We start from the raw sequence: 11,926 nt of genomic DNA, 5'->3' as shown, positions 1-11,926 counted from the left end.
TTGTACTATCAATGCAGGGGAAGTACACCTGCGTAGTGGCCTAGTGGGTACTCTCGGTGCTCTATTCAGCCGCTCCTCTCACGTAGCTGGCCTACTCAGCCACTCCTCTCACACACACACTAGCAGCCTGCTTATCAGCGACGGTTATTGTAGGGGCAGAACATTTGAGTTATTTGATACAGCGATACTAGGCTTTTCGCTTCCATTTGTGGAGGTGTAATGGATCTCGTCGAACTTTGTTAGTAGTTCCTTCTTTATGAATGAGATGAAGCAAAGATTTTGCCTCCGTTTCAAATAAAACATGGCAAGATGAATTTCTTTTATAGTAGAGCCGATAATGGAGTGAAGTCCATGCATGCAACGCCACAAGCTATAGAGTAGTAGTAGAGCACTTTACGTACGGAACCATATTGCATAGTTCCCAATGCCCCGCCAGGCTTTTCCATCTCCTCGGGCTTAATTGGGAGGCGCTAGTTTAAATATGCTACTAGCTGGAAGCTGTAAGAGAGGTGCGGCTAGGGCGAGCACGCGAGCCACGGGATGCTGGGAAGGAAAATCCGTTCACGTGGCTAGGCTGTCCAGTGCACCCAGATTGTGGGGCCGCATGTCCGTTTGACTTCAAAACTCAAACTACCCGTGTAAAATATTGGCTCGCAGCAAAGTGTAGTAGTACTATTTTAAAAAAAAGGCCGCCGTGCGTTCGGCCGGGATCGAACCCACGAAATGAGGTATACACTCCCGCGACCACTAGTAGTACTCGTTGGAGTACAACGCAACCTAGAATCGCCTTTTGTCGCTAGTAGTATGTACATTGTTCCTTACAAGAAACCCCTAAGAGCATGGTTAATAGTATAGCCAGCTGCTGGCTATAAGCCAGTGCCATGTCATCTACACCCCATCTTATAGCCAACATGTAGTAGTAGTTTATTTCTTATAGCCCGCTGACTCAGCTCTATTGTACTTGCTCTAATAATGCAAGAAACCACTAAAATGCCAAGAAACTACTACCACTTCCATACGTGGCAGACTTAAGATAGGACTACCTTATCAACCATTGTACATGCTCTTACCAACAAAAATCCTCGAGTGACCTCCTACATCCGGCCCGTCCACCTAGTCATCCTTAGCCATGGGACGCAGCTACCGCCGCCGGCAGAAGGCGAGGTCAAAACCGCTGGTGGTGCGGAGATCATTTTGCGGCAGCCCGGATGCCAGCTCCGTCCGACGCTCGCGGCCGCTAGCTAGCCAAGATAGCTCCGTCTAGCTGCTTGTCTGCAAGGATTGCTAGCTAGATTGGCAAGGCAGCACGGTGGCTTGCTCACGCGCGCCGCGCTAAGGCCAGCCACCTGGCTCAAGCGAAGGCCAGCGCGGTGGCTTGCTCGCTCATGAGTCACGCTCGGGCCAGCCTGCCAACCCGTGCGGAAGCCAGCGCGGCGTCCGGCCCGTGGAGCGGCGGCCAACTCGCTCATCACCAGCACCACCGACGAACATGCATCAGTACTGTTTGAAGTAATGTTCAGGAAAAATAATGGTTTGAGGGGGAATAACAGGATAGAAGGTCAGATGTGGGTCCCTCGTGTCAATGGTCAAACAAAATGTGTTGGTTTAAGCTGCCTCGTCAGCACGGACATGTGGGCCAACCCTGTCATAAATGGGTTTAAACGAACCTAATCGGTAGGAGTACTAGGTAGTTTTTGGTGTGGATTAAGAAATTTTGGGTATGTTTTTGCTATTTTTGTACAATAGATTCCTCCTAGGGCTGGTTGAAAGTGGTAGTTTTTTGTTAAATACTCTACATATTGTAAGTAGGAGTGGAAGTTAAGCTTTGGAAGCCAATAAGCAAGGCTAGTTATATAGTGCATATGTGTACATGATTGAAAGTAAATATCAACCATGAGTGACTAATATCTTGATGGAAAACTCGAAACTATGGAATACTAGGAAAAGAAATGCATGGTTGGAAATACTAGCAATGTTCATGTCCGTTGCAACGAATCATAATTAGAATAATACTTATTTACAAACTTGGTGCAAAACACTCTAGTTTTGATATACATATGTCACTAGAGATATATTATGTTTCAATTAGAATATATTCCTTGGGCTGTTTTGGTGAGGTCTGGGAGGGATGTGGTTGGTTTTAGGATACTAATTATGGGTTTTTCTGCAAATTGGTAGACAAGTGGGATGTTGGTGAGAAAAGGCAACAACTTGCCTCACAATCGTTAGATGTAGATCTAATGGTCAGAAACGACGGATGGCAGACACACCAACATCACCAACTTAGTCTTGTGTAGGAGTACTAGCAAGATCCGTGCATTGCACGGAATATCAAGATGCATTTTTTTATAAAACACTTATTGTGATTGACCCTTGCGGGAGTAATCCCATGTGTAAAAACTAATGATATCTCGAGAAATATGAGATAAGGTGAAGAGGAGTGGGGTGTGGTGGTGGTTGGTGGTCGAACTGAGCGGAGGCATGGGGATTGACGGCGCCGGCAACGGCCACCAGGCCAGTTTGTTCCAGAGGCTTCCTTTCTTAATTGCTCAACAATGAGGTTTGTTGGAGATAAGGATGAACGAGGGAAGGCCTTGTCTGCAAATATGGAGAGGAGTGCAGGTATCTTTTAGTTTAATTTCCATCCGTCAGATATAGATCGGACGGTCTATATTGCAAGATGGCACACGTACCATCATCACCAACTCAGTTTTTTATAAGATAAGAAATATAAGTATGGAGATACAAACGTATTATCGATACTTGCTTCCGTAAACTAGCATCTACATTCTATTCAATGCCTCGGCATGTGGGGCCTTAGCACAATGACTTCTCGACTGTGTAAAACAAATATTTTCTCGTCGTCGACAAGGAGGGGGTGACGGCGGCGCGCTTTTTGGCTTGCTCTAGTCCTAGTAGTCATACTAGGTGGTCTAAACATGTGTAGATTTATTCTTTTTCACGTCTCGTGTTTGCCGTACTGCCACGATTGTTCATGAATAGACGGTAAGTTATTCACGGGGAAACCCTTGTTGAGCGTGTTTGTGAGAGAGAGAGAGAGAGAGAGAGTGCGTGTGTGATATGTTAGGGACTGAGGCAATGATAACAGATTCTTTGTGTCTATGTGTGTGGAGGATAGAGAGAGACATGTACATGGGGCTTTGTGTTGTGTAACGTGGAGACACATATACATAATTAGAGAGTGAGTGTGTGAGATACACATGCAGACATGAGGATAGATGAGGATCCAGGTAAATGGGTGTTTGTGTGTGTCTGTGTGTGTTTGTGCACGCGTTTGTGTGTGAGAGGGAGAGAGTGTATGTGGAGTAGAGAGACCACTGATGATGTAAACCTAGTATAAGGGAAGGGGGAATGGTGTGACATGTGTAGTAGCGAGATAGCACGGGTGCGGGCGGGGGAGCAGACTATTTGGAAGAGACATCGAGTGTGTGTGTGGGAGAGGGGTGTGAGAGCGAGAGAAAGAGAGAGCTAGCGACGGAGAGAGAGAGAGAGAGATGAAGAGAGGGGGCGAGAGGGGTCGTTTGTGTCCATAAATGGCGTATAGATAGGGAGATAATGTTGATGTTGTCCGAAATTGGCCTATGAACGGAGACGCAAGGGAAGCGAGTCATCATGTGTGTGATAGGGACTTCATGAGAGAGCTAGAATAGATGGTGTAGAGAACAATGTGCGAAATCGAGAATGATTATACATTAGGGAGCTATGCAAAGAGTCACGACATATATGTATACAGGGAAGGAGCTGGGGCGGGTCCGCATGTGGGAGAGATAGAAAGAGGAGAGTGGTGCACAAGGAGACAAAGTGTTCTTGTTTGTAGTGGGGGTGGTGTGTGAGGTGAGTGCGCGAGAACCACATAACTAGGGAGATAGACGTTTGGGGGCAATGTTTTGTGTGTATGGGAAATATGCACTCTACATAGTGCGTGTGCTTGGGTAAGAGAGATCGCGGGAGACCTAGAGAGTGAGGGAAGAGATGTGTGCATGCCCGAGAGACAAAGTGATAGAGACCTATGTTGGGGTCCGGACTTTACAAGAGAAAGGGGTGTTAATGTGCTCGTGTGTTGGTGTTTGGGGAGAGAATGACTTCTCTGTGTGTGTGTGTGGTGGGGGGGGGGGTTGACTTCAGATAAAGAGTGAGGTGTCTATATTTGAGGGACTTCAGCGTAATTGAGATATTGTGCACTCATGGTTGATCAATTTGTTTCACAGTTTGTTCTATTAGATAACGATACTTTTGAACATGCGTGATATACCTTGATGTACCAGAATTACAAACCTAAGATTGGAATATTGGAATTCGACTCCGTCGTTAGCTTTTGTAATTCATTTAAACGGAGGTACATTTTTTAAGCCGGGATTTCGTGATTTCAAATTCATATATCAAACCTAGAGATATACACATACGGGCATGTTCAAACTTTATAATCAAACCTAGAGATGTACATTTTTGCTTTTGTCATCATATTTAGGATAAACACATTTGGAATTTCATTTGAATTGGACCGTATGATGGTATTTGCTTGTAGTAGCTCAATGATCCATATTTGAATTGAATGGACAATCTAAGTTTCGAGTTGGAGACATTGATTTTCAAAACTTGCACATTTTTTTGTGTGCAAAACAAACAAATTGTCGGCCATGATATCATAGTCGGCCGTACGAGAGCAGAATATTATAATTTTAGGCGCCAAAAGCTTTCAAACTTCCCGCTCACATCGAAATATCACGCGCTCGAAAGTTTAGCCCTGCGATATTCCTGTTTTACCCCTGCCACATGAACGGAAAAGGGCTGCTTTGGTAACTCCATTGTTTTCCCCCCTTTGCCCCCAACATTCTTCCCCAGAGCCCCTCCCCTTCCCCTCCCCGACCCCCCCAACCACGGCAAGCCGCCGAATCTAGTCCTCCGCCGCAGCGGTGGACCTCACACCCCGCCGGATCTACCTTCCGCACCTTGGAACCCCCAACTGCCAACTCACCACATCACCGGAGCCGCTTCAGCGACTGGCTTGTCCACCGTTCCAGATCTCCTTGACCGCCATCATGGTCCACCGCACCGGATCTGCTTAACCGGCGCCCTCGTCCACCATAGCTTAGGCCCTTCACTGACTCCCTCGTCCGCCCCTTCGCTGGCCCTTCATACAAGCCACCGTCCGCCGCAACAGATTCGCCTCACCGAAAGCACTGTACAACGCGCCTGCTAAAGCCTTCGTCCACTACACCGGACCCGCTCCACGAACGCCATATTCAACTCCATTGGCCCTGCTTTACCAATGCCGCAGCCTCATCAGGTTATTTCGATTTGTACTCTTTCGGTGTTTCTCTTTATCATGCAACTGTTCACTTACCACAGATGAGATTTCTTGTATGTCGACAGGCGCCGCAACCGTAGCACCGGAGCTGCTTCAGCGACGGCAACAGCCGGCCCAAATTCAACCGCAACACGAGCACCATCGACGATCCTTAGCTATCAAGTATGACAATGATACCCATACGCCGCCGAGAATCAGGTACTATTATCCAACAGCCGGCGCCTATGTTCACTTTCCTAGCATAAGCACCGCACCTTTGAATTTCTTTAAGGCATCATTCAGTTTTTGCTGAGGCGTGTTATTCTGCTTGAACCCGTAGGGCCATACTTCTGGCAGTGAACATGTTACATGTGCTAAATTACATACCAGTGCACATATAGTTAATATGCTTTAGTTTTGTTCTGATGCCACCTGTTGGTTCCATCAGACTGCTTAATGTTCTCTATGCTTAATTACACATTAGCAAACTAGCATGTGGTTTCGCTGCTTTTTGTTCGTTTTACCCTACATTTTCTGATGCTAGCTATTACATCACTGCTCCGAGCCTCTGTTCATTACTTGTTTGTGTGTTCTTGATCTTCCCAAGTTGCATGACTAATTTGATGCTTCTATTAATTATGGAGCTGCCAACCCCATCAAGCAAAATATTTGTTCTTTTGGGGCTGGCACCTCGAACAAGCATAAAAATAGAGGGAAGCAGATATACTCCCTCCGATTCTATTTATTCTGTGCATAACTCTTGACCTGCATACCAAGGAGGGCACTGGTTAAATTTTTCTGGACTAATTTGCCAATTAATTAGGGCAGAGGCGGATGGGGCGGGGCACAAAAGGAAACCAGCGCTAGGAATCGGCAACGCACAGACTAATACGAGAAAACTGAGAAAAAGTTATACACAAAGTAAAAAGAATCGGAGGGAGTATTGTCGTGTATGCACACACCCTTCTTTCATTAGTTTAGATGAACCATTGATGATCAATTCAGACCAGTGCATGCGATTAAAATTAATTTTACCTAAATAGATGGTGCAGAATAAACTACAACAACTAGATTTGCAACCACGGGATGTTGATGATATCTTCAAAGAACATTGCAACAGCAGCTAGGCTTCACAGCAACATATGGTAAGCCAGTGTGTTTTAGTACATGTGAAATGTAATGCGAGTGGGCTGCTTTCTTGGCTTGTGCCCTCAACGTGTAATCCTATCGAATTACAAATAGTTCAGTTGTCTGCCTTGCTGTATTGCTTGATTCGAATGCTTATTTGTTGTTACGCTATACCTGAGTTGGCCAATATGTCAGTAGTGCCTGCTGTACTATCGTAAAGAAATGCATGCCTATTTCATTTGAGTCCTTAACTTTTCCTCTCAACTTCGTCACAAGACTGTCTTCGTAGTTTATATGGGGCCACACTATTAAGTGCTTTCTCAGATTATTTCAACTGCTTAGATGCCTTGCCAACTTAAATATAGCGGTTGTACACTCCCTTTCAACTAGGGATGGCAACTAGGTCCAGTTTAATCCCGATTAAAGTCCACTAGTGGTATGATAGTTCAAAAGAGATTTTCTTCTTTTTGAGGAAAATGAACTAGGGAGGTAGCAAAAACTAACTAGATGGGACTGGCAGATTTCGTTTATTTCCCACTTACATCCCTAGTTTCATCTTACCATTTTAATTTCTTTTCGACTGATGCTGCTTCGAACCATTTAAATATAGTTTGCCATGCTCGGCAATAATTCATCTCTCGTTTACCATGTAAGCTTACTGCCTGGATCATACGATAACTATCTCTTACTGATGTCCAGCGGAAACCTTTCAGGATGTCGTTCACACTAGGACACAGTGTACAACCCCAGAATCTATTTGTGGAAGCAGTGCGCCATCTATGTTACCAGATGGTAGCAGTTCAGAGGCAACACCGTTGGAGAGCAGTCTGAGCACAGATATTATAGTGCTTGAGGCTCTACTAGAGGCAGAAAGAGATGGTGTGGCTGCCATGAATGAGGTAATATTTATCTTGAGGCTGGAAATTATGGAATTAGCGGCACGCATTATGCAAGCAACCCAAGAATTGGAGGAAGCAAGAATGTTGCATTTGAAGACGGAGGAGGTCCTGCTGTTTCTGCTATCTGAAGCCCAAGATAATCTCGGTTCTTCTTTAGATACAAGTTGAAATTTTCATTAGATTATTGTACTTGCATGTTCTATCATGTCTTTGAATGGATTATGTTGCAAGACCCCCTATGTTGTCCATGTGTTGTAATGATCCAAATTTTTTAGGCGAGGTAATCCTCAGAACTTGTATGATTGACATAAGGTGAACTGTTTGTCGTGTGAGCATATTATATTGGATGAAATAACTGTTTGACTCAGAGTGTATCCAACCTACTGAATTCGAAGATCACGACATTTCTAAATCATAAGCATATATAAAGGTGGAATAAATCTTTGTTATGGTTTTGAAGAAATAAATAACAAAACGTATAATTATCTGTGGATATTCATAATTGAATACAAATTGGATTTGAATTTAGTTTGCCAGGTCCCAGGGCAAACGTGAATGCTAATTCTCCCAAGTTTTGAACGAAGGGGCTAAACACCCACTATAATTTGTGGGCTGCTCGAAGCAAGTGTTTGTGAGATGGAAATTACTGTCTACCCCTGACACTTGACATCCTTATCGATAGGATTTACACTGATGTCGATAGGGGTAGACTAGTAACTTCAATCAGACGTGACACGGCGGCCTCTGAGCCCATTCAGACACGGTGGGCGCCAAACATGGGCGGCAAAACACATTTGATTCAAGCTCGTCCAAAAGACATGTGTCTCTTCCTCCATTTCCCCATTCATACACGGTGGGCGGCAAAAAAAACTCTCCTCGTCCGAAATCGATGTAGGCTTGTATTTTAAATAGGGGCAAATGTGTAACTTCCATCAGACGTGACACAACCGCCCTACCTGTCAGCCCCATTCATACACCGTGGGCGCCAACCGTGGGCGGCAAAACACCCTCTCCTCGCCCGAAATCGATGTAGGCTAATATTTTAAACAGGGGCAGATGTGTAACTTCCATCAGACGTGACACAATAGCCCTACCTGTCAGCCCCGTTCATACACCGTGGGCGCCAACCGTGGGCGGCAAAACACCCTCTCCTCGCCCAAAATAGTTACCATCAAATATTTGGGAGATGCGAGATTACCATCCTATCCCCAACCGACGTGATGTCCGAAATTTTAAACGGGGGATAAGTTCGTAAGTTTCCCCCATTTCAGAGAAGCGTGTCCCAAAGTTTGAGATCCCCCTCCCCTCCATTTCCCCATTCATACACCGTCGGTGGCACGACAACCTCCACACTGCGGCTAGCCTCCTCCGTCCGCCACCCCATCCTCCACCTTGCCGGAGCCGCTACCCCTACCCCGTCGTCCACTACAAGAGATGGACGTCTCTCATCCACGGCGCTGGACCAGGATCCTTTCATCGCCTCCTCTCGCTTCATCGGCGCCGTTGTCGACCTTGCCATTGCCGCTCCTACGACCGCCTCGTCCACGGCAACAGGATATATCCCCCGATCCGACCGTCTGCCGTCTAAAGTCTTCTTCCCCGCCGCCGACAGCCATCGCACCCGCAGCACCCTCAGCGTATCAGCATAGGCCTACACGGCGTCGCAAGAGAGGTGGTACTCTTCCATATGTGCTTAAGTTATTGATCTCACCCGGAAAATAGATCGTAATTTGTTTACTATACTTTTCTTGTCTGTACCAAATCGTAGTGGCTTGTTGAAAGCAAATATTGGTTGCGAAGTAGCTTTGTCCAGTTTGCACCTTTAGATCCGCCATGGCACGGGCACTATACTCGTAAAGCTTATGGTTTCCCCCCTTTATATTCACTACCATCATCGTAGGTGCTTCATGTCGTGCTAGCACTGCTCCTCAAGACCTCAACCCAAAGCTTATGTGTTGAAATACGAATCTGAAATGATGCTCATATCACTAAAACAGAGAACGTTTAATTGGTCACCTAATATTCCTATATTCGTTTCGAAAAGCATGTGCGCCATCCCCTGGTCCAGCTAGTTCCACTTTCCTGATTTTTCTCTTGATGCTTAGGGTTTTCCCCTTTTATCTACTCTACTATGATATGCATAGGTGCTTTCTGTCGTACTAGCATTACTCCACCCTTCAAGCTAAACAACACAACACTCAGAATTCAAAAGCTTAGTTGTTCAAATATGATTGTGATATGATACTGATATTAGTTAACCGACACATTTAATTGGTTAGCTAAAGGTCCCACTTGAGTTTCCAAATGCATGTCGCGGCATATAGAGAGACAGCATAATTGCATTTCTTTGTCACTTGTTGACCGTACCTTCTTGTCCATACCAAATCTTAGTTGTTATTTCAAAGCAAACATCGGTTGCTAACTACCCTTTGCGCAGTTTGCAGATTCAGATCTGCCATCCCACTACCATGGTCAACACTGTACTCATCATGCTTATGTTTTCCCCATTTTATGATGACCACAATCAGCCTACGTGGTTCGTGTCGTAATAGCACTGCTCCACCCATCGAGCTAAACAAGCTTAGTTGAACAAATTCATATCTGATATTATTGCTTATATTAGTAAAACTAAGAGATGTTTAATTGGTTAGCTAAATGTTCCTACTTTAGTTTCGAAATGCATGTGAGCCACATATGGAGTGACCGGAAAGAATAGTATTTCTCTGTGCGCTCTGGTTCATCATGGGTGGCAACCGACATTGTATTAAAAGACTTGTAATATCTTCAATCTGCTTGCTCTTCTGCTCTTTCTTTAAGATGATACTCTTCTCTTGTGGTCGACTGGTCAGGTCGAGTTGTTCTCCCTTAGTATTTTGAATCTGTCAGGTCAGGTCGAGTTATTCTTCTTTACTATATGTTGAAGCTATCATCTGCGAAGTGTCATCACTTCTGGAGCTCCCATATTTTGAATAGTAGGCCACATTATATTAATGCACACAACAAATTACAGCATGCATGGCATCTTTTAAAAGAATTGCAGAGATAGCACAAAGGGGTTTACAGGGAGGCAGTATTGGATTAGAATCACTTCTGCATTACAAAGAAAATCTCACTTGTTTTTATGTTTTCATGCATGTCATATATTGAACATTATCAAAATGAATATGAGAATGGGTGCACGAGAGGAATATTGCAGAATGATCCACTGCCTAACAAACTTGGCATGGTGGAGGATGGCCTATCTTATTCACCCATCAAGGTGCTTGCTCTAACTTTGCAAAGTTGTATTGGTCACACATATTTTACTTCTGACCTCTTGCATTACTTCTACTTTATTACACCATCTACTTAGTTTAAGCATCATATATGAGTATATGCCATACCTATCCATTTTCTATACCTATTCCATGTGTCATTACACTATGTTTTTCTAGTCAAATGTTGTTCTTTCCTAATAGGTGTCCAAAAGGAAGAGGGTGAGTGCAGGTCGTCAAGGAGTACAAACTAGGTATTTGCACAAGATAGTGATACCCGTTAAATTAGATAGATCAGCAGCCATAGAAAACACAGGCCCAACTGTACCACACTTTACCCTACTCCATTGGCCAAACCCCTATTAGAACTGCTGGGAGCCCAGTGTAAGGTACTGTCTATGATATCAATTCAAAATTTGAACTCCTAAATTTCTGCTTGTGCCTTACCTTCTCTCTTGTATGACAACTAATTTCAGATGAATCTCCTTGCTCAAAGGATCATACGATCTCAAAACAATAATGGGCTCTGCATTGCTCTTGTCAGTACCTCTCTCCCTTTTGCCTTGTAACGATGTACTTAATTAATTGCTATTTGATTATGTATCATCAGTCTGCACCCGAGCTTCATTATCCTCTGTTTCTTCCAATATTATTTGATCTATATTTACTCTTTGCAAAATATAGAATAATGGCAATGCTTATAAAGAATTTTCTTTGGGGAATTTATTGAATTATCCTTCCATCAACATGGAGAAGGGCTTTGTCCAGCCCGTGTTAACATGTAATGTAAGTTCATCCTTCTCAAGCCTTCAAACTTTGTTCTAGTATAGATTTGGATAGGCATCATTTCCTCCACTCTTGTTTGCTTTGCTATTTACATCTGATTGGATGTTTGCAACAACTACCAGTTTCAAAATGTAGTTGTAAAAACATGTTCCTTATGTAGAACAGATCCATTTATTTGCTTATATAATTGTGAAACCTGTTACGTGTCTCCTTGTTTCTCTTTCAGACTCGTATCTCTTACGCCGGGTAAAACTTTAGGGAAGATAGTGAGCCAAACCATCTTCAGGACAGCGAGATGACCCCAAGGTCCTGTCTTGATGAAAACAGTGAGTTGAAGCTACTCACCAGCAGGTGTGAGACAACCTCTGTGCAGTTGCTGCCTCAATCAGTTCGACTTCTTCAGTATCAACTTAAAGCGGAAAGGCTTGTTTCAGCTCAGCTCTGACTTGAAGTCAAAGATGCAATGAAGATGTCAGAGGACTGCCGTGCGCACCATCATGCCTTAAATCTAGTGTTGATGCATCTATCGTTGACACAGCTGAGGTCTACTC

The sequence above is a fragment of the Triticum dicoccoides genome, chromosome 5A, assembly GCF_002162155.2.
Source record: "Triticum dicoccoides isolate Atlit2015 ecotype Zavitan chromosome 5A, WEW_v2.0, whole genome shotgun sequence".
Classification (NCBI taxonomy): Eukaryota; Viridiplantae; Streptophyta; class Magnoliopsida; order Poales; family Poaceae; genus Triticum; species Triticum dicoccoides.
The sequence above is the reverse complement of the archived record's forward strand: the minus strand, read 5'-3'. Positions refer to the sequence as shown.